Genomic DNA, 14414 nt, shown 5'->3' with positions numbered 1-14414 from the left:
TGAGGAGCTATCCTCAGTGTTTGCAACAGCTTTGATGATGTTATGATCCCATCTTGCAGATGGTGAAATGGAGGCTAAGAGAGCCTTTGTGGCCAAAGTCATACAGCTAGCAAGTAGCAGAACCAGGACTGACACCAGGACTGTTAGTCTCCAAATCTCATGCTGTCAACCTCTCTCAGAATAGTTGTTGTGTAGTGACCCCATAGGACAGACTATAACTGCCCCAGAGGGTTTTCCAAGCTAAAATCTTTATGGGAGCAGATTGCCAGGTCTTTTCTCCCACAGAGGCGCTGGTGGGTTCAAGCCTCTAACCTTTCAGTTAGCAGCAGAGCACTTAACCATTGCACTACCAGGGCTCCTTCTATTCTTGGAATAATTTGTTCTCTTCTGTTGTGTTAGTATGGATTTCTGTGAGAAGGAAAGAAAGATAAAAATGTTAAAATTTTTTTTTACAGAAACCTCTGACGGAAACTCTTGCTATTTAAAGTCATGGGTGAGTGAAGTTGCTGCTTACTTGGCAAAGCCTCTCCTGAGTTGAGACACTTCTTCATTGTGCATAGACCTGAACCCGCACTCTAGTCGCTTTAAACGATATCAAAACATCATCGGAAAATGCTTCCTCTTGTAATGGCATGATTTCACCACTCATGTTGATCAACATTAAAATGACGGAAAGTGTTTCCTGTTCCAACCTGAGAGAGATCTTGAAGGATTTGTCTAAATATTAGCATACCTTTAAAATAATCAGCGGGTGATTATCTGGATAAGAGGTCAAAAAAAGGATGTTTGAAAAAATAAAAAAGGAAGCAGGTTTTCCTTTTTAGGGAGAGAGAAGAGCTGCCAGTCTCTTTGAACAGGTTCTAAAAGAACCACAATTGGTGACCAAACATGAGATTTCGTTGTCCTTCTTACACTCTTTCCAGACACTGCTGCCGCTAGTCCCTCCATAAATGCAAACCAGAGCTTCTAACTGGAAATAAGAGAAGAACATTTCAGCCGAATGGACCACGCTTCCTTCTAGTGACAATTTATGAAGATGGTTTAATCTTACGGTCTAAGTAGAGGTTCTACTGACAAGTTCTCATATGAACTGATTAGGCTTTCCCTGTAGACATTTTTATCAGGCTGATTCATTCCTCTGGAAGAATGTTGGGTTTTTTAGAAGAGATTCCAAATGGCTTGTCAAGATTACATCTTGCATATGAATCTCAGCCAGGATTATGTTTCAGCCAGGACTGACAATAATAGGCAGAACTCAGGCAGCAAGGATCGGAGAAACAAAGCAGCCTGGTCCCAGTAAATAGCAGGAGCGTGGATGTCTGGTGTGCACACAGCCCATGTAGCTGTAAGGTAGCTTGTGGATTGGATGCCCTGGGAGAGTGTGTGGATACATAAAATGGAATATTCAAAAGAAATAAATTATCTCAACTTTTGTCTGTTATTTATGGCAGAAGCAGATTCTTATGAACCATCTTCATGTCTGGGGAATTCCACGACCTGAGTTCCTAAGGACCCCTTCAGACCCACTGTAAAAACCACATACTGGGGGGACGAGGGAACCAGACCCTTTTGTACTAAGCTGGCCTCATGCAGAGGTCTCGGCTGCTGTTGATAAGTGCTGACAAACTCCCCATGTCTGAAGGGGCTCCTTTGGAGTGGCAGGTTCCCTGGTCTCGGAACACAGATGGTGCCTCTAGCAGCCATGAGGGAACTGGGGGAGCACGTAGCCTTTCCCATCGGGAGCGTTGACTCACAGGCATGGTACATTTGTGATGAGGCCATGCCCTGGCCAGTCCTATAGTCAGAAAGGAAAGGGGCCTGGAAGGATGTAAACGTCTGCATTATCTTTGTATTGATTAAGAAGAATCAAGAGCAAAATTCTCTCAGGCTTAGCTTTCCTTCTGAACGATGGATTGAAAGAAACGCATTCATCTCCCCTGAACTCAATAGAATGTAAGCTCCGTGAAGGCAGACACTGCACCTGTTTTCTTCACTGCTGCTGCTGCATTGCCTAGACAAGGGCCTGACACATACTAGGTGCTCAACAAATACTTGTTGAATGAATTGAAAGGCCACTGAAAGTTATGCATATATCTGCTCCATCAACACACATTGAGCACCTACTGTATACAAGACTCTGAAATAGCAAGTAGCCACTGAGGACTCCATGACCCAGTAGAGGGAGACAGACATGCCAGCCAGTGGTTCCCAGCTTTTCAAAGCTCTTGTGAGCAAGGGACTTGGAGTAATGTTATAAAATCCCCACATGTAACCCCTCCCTGAGTTTGGTGTTGTCCATAGTTTAAGGAGGCCTGCAGTCTGTCCACAGAATTGGTAAATAAATAACATAGTTGATTATTTTTCAAGTATATGTACATCTGAGGTGCTTGATAAAATACAAAATGATTTAAAAGGGTTAATGAAAGCCTGATGCTTTTTTGTCATTGTGTAATGTCTCATCCATAGATAGAAGAAATATCACTGGGAGATGGTCATGAACTTTGTGGTATATAAATGGCTGGCAGAATGGCATAATGGAAAAGCAGTCTCAGTGTGTACCCCAATCCCACCTGGGCCAGCTGGTTTACCATGAGCAGGGCAGCTAAGGGCCCAGCCCTCAAAGGTCTCGTGATCGTTCCTATCGCAAGCCTACACACGTGCTGTTCCCATTGCCTGGATTGCTCCACCCAATGCCAGCCCCCACCTGTGCTCACCTCCTTAGTCCAGTTAACTCCAACTTATGCCTTCCTCTGTTTCCTTGGGGAAATTTTCCATGGACCCAACCAGGCAAGTCTCTTCACTGTATGTTCTCCTGTAACTTTAGCCTCTCCTTCTTAGCCCCTCTTGTCCGTTATCACATTTGGGTAATGAGTCGAGAAAGCCCCATGAAAGCAGAGGAGTGTTGGTTTTACTCTTCTTCATACTTCCAGTGCCTGTCACAGGCCTGGCATATCATAGGGCTGAGCCCGTGGATAGAGAGAGGAATAAATGAAACACTCAATACAACAGATTTTTTATCTTTAAAACTGTGAACCAACCCCCAAAACCAAACCTACTGCCACTGACTCAGTTCTTACTCCTTCAACCCTATAGGACAGAGTAGAACTGCCTCATAGGGTTTCTAAGGCTATAATCTTTACAGAAGCAGACGGCCACATTCTTCTCCTGCAGAGCAGCTGGTGGGCTCAAACCACCGATCTTTCATTTTCTTCTGCTGAGTGCTCAACCACTGCACCACCAGGGCTCCTTAAACTCCTTAACTCAGGGAGGGGTTAAAGGTTAAATAACAAGTGGCATGTCTAGCTTATAGCTCTGAAGAGTAAAATCTATTATTTTTATTATAACTATAAACGTGACTATGATGATAAAGAATTAGCATGTGTATGACAGAGTTCAGAATGACATATGTGTGGGGACTGAATATTCCAGGGTGAGAAATACCACCATAGCTATCTGGATATCTTGAGTTTTCCCTGGGATCAAATCGAGGTTCCGGACTAACTCATCCAGATCTTGGATGGAGAAAACACGTTGAGGTGCCACAGGAACTGTGGTAGGGAGAGCCCAGTGCTGTTTGCGTCAGTGAACCATGTCATTTCTCTGGCCCTCGGCTTCCTCCTGTACCGAGTGGGTTCAGAGCCAAGCCTTGCCATGCTGACATGACCATTTTGAAATCACATTTTTTTTAAAGCGTGTGATACTAGTCTTATAAAAGTCACTGTCCCTCAGATTTGAACCATGCAGAAATAGTGGTGAAAGGACCAATTAGGTGTGCGGGGTGCAGAAAGTGAGCCGCCTCCTCACTCTTGGCAGGAAGCATAGCGTGGTGGTTAAGCGCACAGACCCGGGGGTCAGGCTGCCTGAGTGGGAATCCCAGCCTGGCCACTTTCTAGCTATGTGACTTAAGCAAATTCTTTAACCTCTTTGCCTCTCATTTTTCTTGTTTGCAAAATGAGTGATAACATTACCTGTCTCATACGGTTATTATGTAGCTTTGGCTGGTGGATTTGAACTGCTGACCTTTTTGGTTAGCAGCAGAGCTCTTAACCACTGCGCCACCAGTGCTCCTAATATTTCTAGGATGCCAAAATAATTTCTGGTAAATAGGAAGTCATAGGTAGAAATATCAATGACTGGGTGGGTGGGAGTGAGGGAGAGATGGATAGATGGATAGATAGACTGATCAGTAGATAAAATAAAGAAGCTTGCAGTTAGGCCTGATGGTAGGAATTGCTCATGTTTACTGCACATTTACCTTTATCAAGTTCTAACTTTCCCAGCAACCTAACGAGGTAGCTACTATTATTTTCATCCTCTTTCAGAGCAAGAATCAGAGAGGACAAATTACTGACTTGCCCATGGGCCCAGGATGAGTAGGAGAGAGAGTGGAATTCCAGTGCAAACCTTTCTGATTCCAGAGCCCTGCAGTTGTAGCTCCTGGACTAAGACCTCCTAGACAAGGTTGTGCAAAGGAGTCATTTCACCACAGATCCCATTGCCTACTGTTGCTGAAGCCCGGCAATGCAGACTATGCCAAACTACTTATGTTTGTTCATTCACTCATCCGTTCATTCAATCAATCAACAAGTATGGAAGAGTGCCTTCTCTGTACCAGGCACTCTTCCAGTCGTTAGGGTGTTTCTAGCTTCTTACAGTTTTCCTTGAATTATATCATCTGGTTGTTTTCATGCACCTGCATAGCAAACATTTGTCAAGTGTTTCTCTAGGCACTGGATGCCTGACTCAGAACCCACAAAACATGAAAGTTATTCATCTTTGCACTTTGCAATGCCTAGCAGATAGTAGGCAGTAAGGGTTCCTTCGATCGGGTGGATAGATGGACAGACGGACAACTAGTGGGTACACAGGAGATGATGGTGACATGATGATATAATGGGAAGACCACGTACTAGGAGTTTGGATACTTGTATTCTAGTCTTAGTTCTGTCGCTAAGCTGATGACCCTTAGTAAGCCATGTAACCTCTTGGAAACTTAGTGAATTAACGAACTTCCTTTCATCCTTCTTTCTTCTCTTCCTTCCTTTCCTCCATAGAACTTTTTTGAACATCTTGGTTGTAAGGTGGTGGTAATTGGCAAAGAGATACTATTGGCCTAAATGATCCCCGAGAGGCCTGTCGTCTCTAGATTTTATGATACAATGATTGCTTGTTTGAGTTACACCTTCTCTTGAGTAGTCACTCAAGTTCTAAGTTAGGGCTGCAGTTACCTCAGTCTCCTTAGGTGGAGTAGGGGAGAGTAGGGGATAATTAACGCATGGCCAAGCCAGGTGCCTTTGGACCACCTGTTGGAATTCCACTGAAACCAAACTTAGGAGAATGGAGGGATGTGAATTTGGGCCACTAGACTTGCCTCCTTAGCTCTCTCTCACCTAGTTCCTGGGCCTGTGCTTCCAGAGCCTGGTGGCCTTTTAGCAGTGGATTGAGTGAACATGACCAGATTCCAGAAAAATGGGTTGAGCTTCAAAGTCATCTGTACCCTGGGCCTCCTCACTTCTCTTCTCGAACTAGTTAGCTCTCAGGTCTGACTCGACTGGGAAGGAAAGCTGGTCCACTGGTGGGGTGGTTCTCATCACTTGCCAGCTTTCCAGCTTGGTATGCAAATGGGCACAGAGCAACACATTTCCTCTGAGGCTAAAGGACAGGGCTTCCTCTGCTGGTGTACATCAAGAGAGCCAGCTGTTTGGCAATCCATCTAGCGCATTCACCCAATGGGAGTTCATTTAAAGAGTAACTCAGCACAGTATCAGGCGTCAGCAAGAGTGAGTGCAGGCTCCAGGGTCAAGCATCCTTGGTTGCAATCCCAGTCCCCCACTTTAACAGCTATGAGGCCTTGGGCAAAGGACTTCATAACTCGAAGCTTCAGCTTCTGCATATGCTCCATAGGGGATGGTAACAGCACTAAGCGCTCAACGTTGTTGTGAAAGTTGAACGAGATAATATACATGAACACCATACACATGGCTGATAACACAGTAGATACACAGTCAACGGAAGCTCTTTTTATTGTTGTTATTGTTGTTCTCTGCAGAATTCTCTCAGGAGCCAGTAGCGTGCGTTCTCATAATAAAAGCCCCTACATCTCTGTCCAGCTGCTGGCCAAAAGCTGTCTGTTTGCTCATAGCATTCTGGAAGGAACGCTCTAACCACTCTTCCTACCTCCTACGTTTTCTGAGACTTTGTTTTCATTACTGACAGCTCCTGACTTGAAAATAGGAAGAGATCAAGTGAGAGATTAGTTGAGCATGCACTGTGAAGATGGCCCATTTAGTTGGCAGAGCTGAAGTCTTGGAGGGGATGTTTGAAAGACAAGTTTGTAACTTCTGGTGCCAATTTGGAGGCGTGAGGTAGTATTTTTCCTTTCCTCCTAGAAGGTCCTTAGCCTCCCTACAGGGCAATCTCTTGGGTTTCACTGAATTAGCTGTTAGGTTTGCAAACCAATGTGTGCTTCTGAGCATTTGACTAACCCTTGCTCTCTTTCAGCCTTTCTCCCTTTTTTCAATATTTAGGAGCCTTGGCCAAAACAAAGAGTTCATTGTGTCCCTGGTACAAGCACCAGAACTAAATTAAACATTCATTGAGTCTTAATTAATTGTATTAAGGTTGGGCAATTCTCAGTGCTTGGGGAAAAAAAAAAAAAAAAAACCAAATAATTTACTCTCGATGTGGTGTGTGTGTCCCCTAGTATTGAACTAAACCACCATGAGACAATCACTCACTTAACAGAAACTGGGGCCTTGGCCCAGGAACTAATTAGCCCCTCTTTCTCTATATATAGCTATCTTCACTACCAGGACCATCTGGAAGTTGTTACCTTCCAAATTCTTTCCATCTATTTTTTTTTCCAAACCGATCATTACTGCCATGATTCTTTCTTTCTTATTTTTAAGTTATGTGATTTCCCACTCTTAGATTCTCCAGTGTTATCTAGATAACAGCCCTGCTGCCCTGAATGTTTTCTCTCTGTTTAATTTTCAGGTGGCACAACTCTTTTTATATACTTTTCCCAGTGGCAAAAGAAAACAAAAACAAATTTTATGTATATATATATATGTGTGTGTGTGTATATGTATGTGTGTATCTTTGTGTAAAACCCAGAGGCAGAAGCAAGGATGATTGCCAAAGGGTTTGGGCCTACCCTATTTGACTGTGTACCTACCAGGGAGGCCCCTGAGCTCTGGGAAGCTCCTACAGTAGTGTCTTTGATGGTCAGAGACACATGGGAAATTCCTGGAAGAACCTGGTTTCTTGCCCAATTCATTGAGCAAAAAGCACCAGTGTGAGATGCCCTTTCTTTGACAGGGCTTGCCCAAATCAGGGTCTTCTATGCTTTGAGAGTCGGTAAAGAAGTAAAAAGATCTGCCTTAGCTGACCATCTGTTTTAGGAGAGTGCCCTCAAATATTTCTTGAATATTTAGTCCAAACTCCTTATTTTGGCTCATGAAGGCTCCTCTGGTCTGATCCTGGCATCTTTCTCCCACCTCATCTCCTACCACCAGGCCCTGGTTCACACCATTCACAGAATCCCAGCTTTCTTCCTTTCCCCCAACACATCAAACTTATTCCCAGCTCATCCAGTACCAGTTGTCATCAAGTTGACTTCAACTCATGGAAACCCCATGTGTGTCAGAGTAAAACTGTGCTTCGTAGGGTTTTCAATGGCTAATTTTTTAGATCCACACAATTGAATGCCTTTACACAGGTAAACACAGGTAAACATCCTTCTGGTATTCCCCGCTTTCAGCCAGGATCCATCTGACATCAGCAATGATATCGCTGGTTCCATGTCCTCTTCTAAAACCGGCCTGAATTTCTGGCAGTTCCCTGTTGATATACTGCTGCAGCTGTTTTTGAATAGCCTTCAGCAAAATTTTGCTTTTTTGTGATATTAATGATATTGTTCTATAATTTCCACATTCAGTTGGATCACCTTTCTTGGGAATAGGCATAAATATGGATCTCTTCCGGTCAGTTGGCCAGGAAGCTGTCTTCCATATTTCTTAGCATAGACGAGTGAGCACCTCCAGCGCTGCATCTGTTTGCTGAAACGTCTAAATTGATACTCTGCCAATTCCTGGAGCCTTGTTTTTCGCCAGTGCCTCCAGAGCAGCTTGGACTTCTTCCTTCAGTACCATCGGTTCCTGATCATATGCCACCTCTTCAAATGGTTCAATATTGACTAATTCTTTTTGGTATAATGACTCTGTGTATTCCTACCATCTTCTTTTGATGCTTCCTGTGTCGTTTAATATTTTCCCCATGGAATCCTTCACTATTGCAACTCGAGGCTTGAATTTTTTCTTCAGTTTTTTCAGCTTGAGAAACGCCGTGGGTGTTCTTCCCTTTTGGTTTTCCATCTCCAGCTCTTTGCACATGTCATTATAACATTTTACTTTGTCTTCTCGAGAGGCCCTTTGAAATCTTCAGTTCTTTTACTTCATCAATTCTTCCTTTTGCTTTAGCTGCTCGACGTTCCAGAGCAAGTTGCAGAGTCTCCTCTGACATCCATCTTGGTCTTTTCTTTCTTTCCTGTCTTTTCAATGACCTCTTGCTTTCTTCCTGGATGATGTCCTTGATGTCATTCCACAAATCGTCTGGTCTTCGGTCACTAGTGTTCAATGCGTCAAATCTATTCTTGAGATGCTCTCTAAATTCAGGTGGGATATACTCAAGGTCATATTTTGGCCCTCATGGACTTGCTCTGATTTTCCTCACTTTTAGCTTGAGCTTGCGTATGAGCAATTGATGGTCTGTTCCACAGTCGGCCCCTGGCCTTGTTCTGACTGATGATATTGAGCTATGCAAAGGCATTCGACTGTGTGGATCATAAACTATGGATAACATTGCAAAGAATGGGAATTCCAGAACACTTAATTGTGCTCATGAGGAACCTTTACATAGATCAAGAGGCAGTTGTTTGGACAGAACAAGGGGTTACTGATTGGTTTAAAGTCAGGAAAGGTGTGTGGCACAGTTGTATTCTTTCACCACACCTATTTAATCTGTATGCTGAACAAATAATCCGAGAAGCTGCACTATATGAAGAAGAATAGGGCATCGCGATTGGAGGAAGACTCATTAACAACCTGCATTATGCAGATGACACAACCTTGCTTGCTGAAAGTGAAGAGGACTCGAAGCACTTACTAATGAAGATCAAAGACCACAGCCTTCAGTATGGATTACACCTCAGCATAAAGAAAACAAAAGTCCTCACAGCTGGATCAATGAGCAACATCATGATAAACGGAGAAAAGATTGAAGTTGTCAAGGATTTCTTTTTACTTGGATCCACAATCAACAGCCATGGAAGCAGCAGTCAAGAAATCAAAAGACGCATTGCATTGGGTAAATCTGCGTCAAAGGGCCTCTTCGAAGTGTTGAAGAGCAAACATGTCGCCCCAAAGACTAAGGTGTGCCTGACCCAAGCCATGGTATTTTCAATCACATCATATGCATGTGAAAGCTGGACAATGAATAAGGAAGACCAAAGAAGAGTTGATGCCTTTGAATTGTGGTGTTGGTGGAGAATATTGAATATACCATGGACTGCCAAAAGAACGAACAAATCTGTCTTGGAAGAAGTGTGGCCAGAATGGCAAGACTGCATCTTACATACTTTGGACATGTCAGGAGGGATCAGTCCCTGGAGAAGGACATCATGCTTGGCAGAGTACAGGGTCAGCGGAAAAGATGAAAACCCTCCATGAGGTGGATTGACACAATGGCTGCAATAATGAGCTCAAGCATAACAACGATTTTGAGGATGGCGCAGGACCGGACGGTGTTTTGTTCTGTTGTGCATGGGGTCGCTATGAGTCGGAATCGACTCAACGGCACCTGACGACAACAGCAACAATTTTTTAGAAGGACATTGTTAGGCCTTTCTTCCATTGAACCTGTGGGTGGACTTGAATCTCCAATCTTTCAGTTAGTAGCTGAGTGTGTTAAACATTTTCACCACTCAGGGACATTCCCAACTCAGGACCAAGCTTATTACCGACTCAGCTTGCTGTCTCTGGTGCCAGGAAACCATTCCTCTGGATCTTTGCAGAACTGGCTCCTTCTCAACATGTAGATCTCAGCCACGGTGTTACCTCCTGAAGAGGCTTTCCCCAAACACGCCATGGAAGTCTACCCCCTGCTCTCCAGGCCTTCTCTATCACATCACCGTGCTTTATAATCTTGATGGCACTTGTCACCATGTGAATTATGCTATTTATTTGTTAACATGTCTCATGTCTTCAGCAGAATATTCATCCCTGAGAAGTACCTTATCCAGTTGCTTTTCCATTGTGAGTCCGGCCTCTGGCAGAGTGCCCAGCAGTGTAATTGGTTGTTTAACGGAATAAATTATCAGGGAGCTATGAGTACCTGAGTCCTGTAGCTTCCTGGGTATAATTACATAATGTAAGTGTTCAGGATTCTTTAGCCATTCAGAGTTCAATCCAAAAGTAGCAAGAGGCAAAGACTATTACAAGAAACCTAGAATTACTCTGCTGAAGTCCTCCGAAAAACTCAGAATCATGGCTAACTTTACCTAATGTGCTCTCCAAGTCACCGTAAGTTTCAGTGTGTTTCAGGTTCTTTCTCTTTATTTCTGGCATTTTTTAAAGTCCCCTCGGGGGTAAGCCTCTCTCCTTCCTCCCAACCCCAGGCATCAAAGAAGAAACAGCCTGAGCTTTCCAGAGTTCATTGCTCAGTGGCTTCTGATCCATCTCTGGGAGCCGCCCCCCCCTGCCCCCCATCACCCCGCTGCCCTGGCATTCCTCCTGATATTGAGTGTCACAATATATATTACGCCTTGGCTCGAAGTGGGCAGCGAGGCTTTGGGGACTGGAAGCATAATGAATTCTTATTTTATGGAGGGTGGTTCTCATCTTCTGCCTGGAGATGGGCTCCCTGCAGACAGAGGTGGCTCTCTTTTTGTCCTTTCATGGTGGCTCTTCTGCCTCTTTTTCCTGTTGCTTTGACCCCCACTGCTTGGCCCCCAAAGGTGGAGATCCTTGGATAGCTAAGCTCCTGGTTCTCAACTTCACTTATATTAAAAATTCCCCATATAAAACAGGCCTGTGGTGGCCAGATTTCACTTGCAGGACCCTCTCTACAAAGTATCATGTGTCAGAGCCTTAAGTCCCAAGAAGGAATCCAGTTACACGGGAGTTCAAGTCCACAACCTGCTCTTCAGGCATTTTGATTTCCCTTTCACTGTCACTTTGGATTCAACTAATACATTTTTCCAAGGAGAGAAAATGTTCTGAACAGTTAGGTTTCTGGCTTGGCTTTCATCTGGGAGGCCTTTGGCTTTTCATCTTCTTTTTAATCACCTTTTCACAGCCCGTCTTCTACTGAGCCTCTGGGACTTGAATCTAAGGAAGAGGAGATTGAAGCCTCAGTGGAACCCTGCTCTAGCCTGTTTCTTGGCTGAGGATTGGTCTTCATAAAAACCCTGAGGATAAACATAAAGAAGTAGAAGGAAGGATATCTTAAAGAAAAAAAAAAAAGGCAAAGGCTCTGGTAATAAAATAGAAAATATCAACAATAGTAATAAGAGATGATCCAGAAAATCAAAAGCTGAACCTTTGAAAAGACTATATGTAGGCCTGCCTGTCCAATATGGTAACTACTAGACACATGTGACTAATTCAGTTTTAATTAAAATGAAATAAAAGTAAAATTCAGTTCCTCAGTTACAGTAGTCATATTTTAAGGACTCAATAGCCACATATCCCTAGTGGCTGCAGTATTGGACAGTACAGGTCTATTCATATTGTGCAATGCAGATAATAGAAGATTTCCATTGTCTCAGAAAGTCTGTTGGACATCTCTGCTATAGACTAACCTTAATCCAGATTAAACAAGAAAAAATAAGTAGAGAGAACACAAAATGCTTCATTAGGAAGAAAAGTAGGGCTATAATTATAGATACAATAGGGACTTTTTTCTTATAAAAGGTATTATGAATAACTTTGTGCCAATATATTTTAAAATTTAGATATAAGATCAATTTCCTGAACAAATAAACATTTCCAAAATTGAATCAAGATAGATTCAACAGAAAGCAAGCCTGAATATGTTAGTAAACGGTGAAAGAACTGAATTAGTAGCCAAATTATGTCCCTACTCCCTTCCGCACCCCTAAAACATGGCTGCAGATCCAGATGATTCTACAGTCAAGTTCTACCAAAACTTTAAGGAATAGCTAATCTCTTGAATTAGAAGAGGCAGTGGCCAGAAAGAATTAGTTCCAGAGAGTCACCAATGGTAGTTGCCCAAAAGTCCCTGGATTGAGGATATTAGTCCTGCTTCTTCTATGACCTGTGGCCCATGGCAAGACAGTTTCCCTCTTGGAGTCTATACCATGGAGCAGCTAAACTAAAAGGCTTTCCCAGGAACTCCAGGGTCCCATGGTTCCATGACTACAGGTTACTTGTTCTCTTACTAATCTTGCTAAACACTCTAGAGCTTCTAAGTGTTGAAATGGCAACATTGGATCACCTGTGTGGCCGATCTCATCTGCTGTGCTGAAGACAGTTGTTAAATGCACCCAGAGAAAAGGGAAATTTCTAGAGAGACAGTTGACTCAACAGTATGATGGAGCTGAAGCCAAGTTTCTCTTTGTTCTTGTCTCATTCAGGGAAGATTCCCTCACAGAAAAGTTAATTTACTCGTAGCCCTAGGTGACAACACTATCCAGTGGGGTAGAGGCTATGCTTTTTTTGACTGAACATTAATAACAATAGGTAACATTTACTGAACAATCCCTACATACCAGACATAATCCTAAATCCTTTATATGCATTAGCCTGCTTGACCTGAACAACTTCCTGTGAGATGGCTAAATATTGGCTCCGTTGTAAAGGCTAGGAACTAAGTCTTAGAGATGTTCCTTTCCCAAGATCCCATGGTTATTCTGTGTTGGGCAGAACCTGATCCAAGAGACCCTACAACCTGTGCTCTTATGTAGGGATAGCAAGTTATGGGTTTTTGTGGAGCTTCCATGATGGCCAAAGGCATTTCTCTTTTGGTGTTATTTCTTTGGTAAGAAGTAGCAATTCTTCTTTATCATGCGTCTGTTAGAAGTTACTTTTGTGATGTCAGCTCATCCAAAGGACTCTGAGAAGCAGTTTGGTTTTTTCTTTAACCAAAGCAGTCACTGGCTGTGGCTTTATTCAGTAAGGAAGCATGGTTGGCGGGTAAAAGCGCGTTTATGTTGTAATGTTAGCCAATTGCACGTGTTAAAAGAGGGAAAGAAAAAAAATTGCTCGAGCATTGCATGGTCCAGGTTGACTGGAGGGTCTTTTCCTCAGCAAATATGCTTTAGCAGTCTTGGGGAATTTATTCCATCATGTCTCCCTTGCTGGTTTCTTAAAGGGACTTCAGACTGTGGCCACTGGTGCTGATTATTGGCACCGTTCAGTAACAGGCCATTTTGCCTGATCTCTGATTTTGTGGCCTTTCTCAAGGCTTTGTTTCCACCTACCTCACAGCTTAACAGGAGGCAGAGGCTTGCAAACTCAGGGCCATCAAGGACAGTTTTGCAAGGGTCAAAAAGGCATGCTGAGTAAGAGTTTCCCTGTGTCACCCACTTCCTTCGCTTTTCACTATAGACTTTCTAGGTCAAGCATGACCTCCCTCTGCAGTACACGTTGTGCAAGATGGACTTGGGGAGACTTGGGTAGATGAGAAACATTTTTCAGGAACTAAAACACAAGTACATTCAGTTTCGTTTCCTTGGAACACATCTACCTGAGATAATAGGGTACTTCTTTCAGAGTTTTCTGATCCCACCATGAACCTCCTATAGAAAAGCAGACAGGCCTTTCTGTCCCCTTGATTTAGTACAGGGGCTTAAAGAATAATGCCTCCTGGATTTAGCCTTGGTTTAAGCCTTTGTGTAGCTGACAGGGCTTAAAATGGGCAGGTAATCACTGGTACAATGTGTCATCGTTTTTTCCTCCCTCTTCATATGAAATTAAGTGCAAATTATTATTTTTTTTAACTTAAGCTATTTTTTTTTAAATGAGGCAAAGTTATCACCCTTTTCTTTTGGCCCAATTTCTTTATGAAGACTTGGTTTCTATGGAGAGATGGAAATGGATTACAAAAAAAAAAAATCCCATTGCTGTCAACTCAATTCCCACTCATAGTGACCCTATAGGACAGAGTAGAACTGATGCGTGGGGTTTACAGGGAGCGGCTAGTGGATTTAAACTGCCAACCTTTTGGTTAGCAGCTGAGGTTTTAACCACTGCAAAAAGAGACCCAGTAAACAAGTCTCCATTCATACTGACTCCTCGAGGAATTAAATGGCTGATATTGAATGTTAACGAGACCTCCTGAAGAGGGAGCTGGGTGGCCAGGCCTGTGTCTCAGTCACTGGGTCAGGGACCAGG

At 43.3% G+C, this 14414-nt stretch overlaps 1 protein-coding gene across 5 annotated transcripts in view; it reads left to right on the top strand.

Annotated features, from left to right (window-relative positions):
* The window catches only part of ERC2 (ELKS/RAB6-interacting/CAST family member 2), a 1130613-nt gene that overhangs the window by 975607 nt on the left and 140592 nt on the right, over positions 1–14414 (top strand). The window contains exon 18 of one of the 5 annotated variants that reach the window (XM_049862254.1): positions 456–2051. The exons of the other annotated variants lie outside the window; for them this stretch is intronic. The gene's annotated coding sequence lies outside the window, so the exon portion shown is untranslated. Of the gene's footprint in view, positions 1–455; positions 2052–14414 lie in introns of those variants that run through there. 5 annotated transcript variants of the gene reach the window in all.

Source organism: Elephas maximus, chromosome 20, assembly GCF_024166365.1.
Source record: "Elephas maximus indicus isolate mEleMax1 chromosome 20, mEleMax1 primary haplotype, whole genome shotgun sequence".
NCBI classification, from domain to species: Eukaryota; Metazoa; Chordata; class Mammalia; order Proboscidea; family Elephantidae; genus Elephas; species Elephas maximus.
This window is presented reverse-complemented; position numbering and strand designations above follow the sequence as displayed.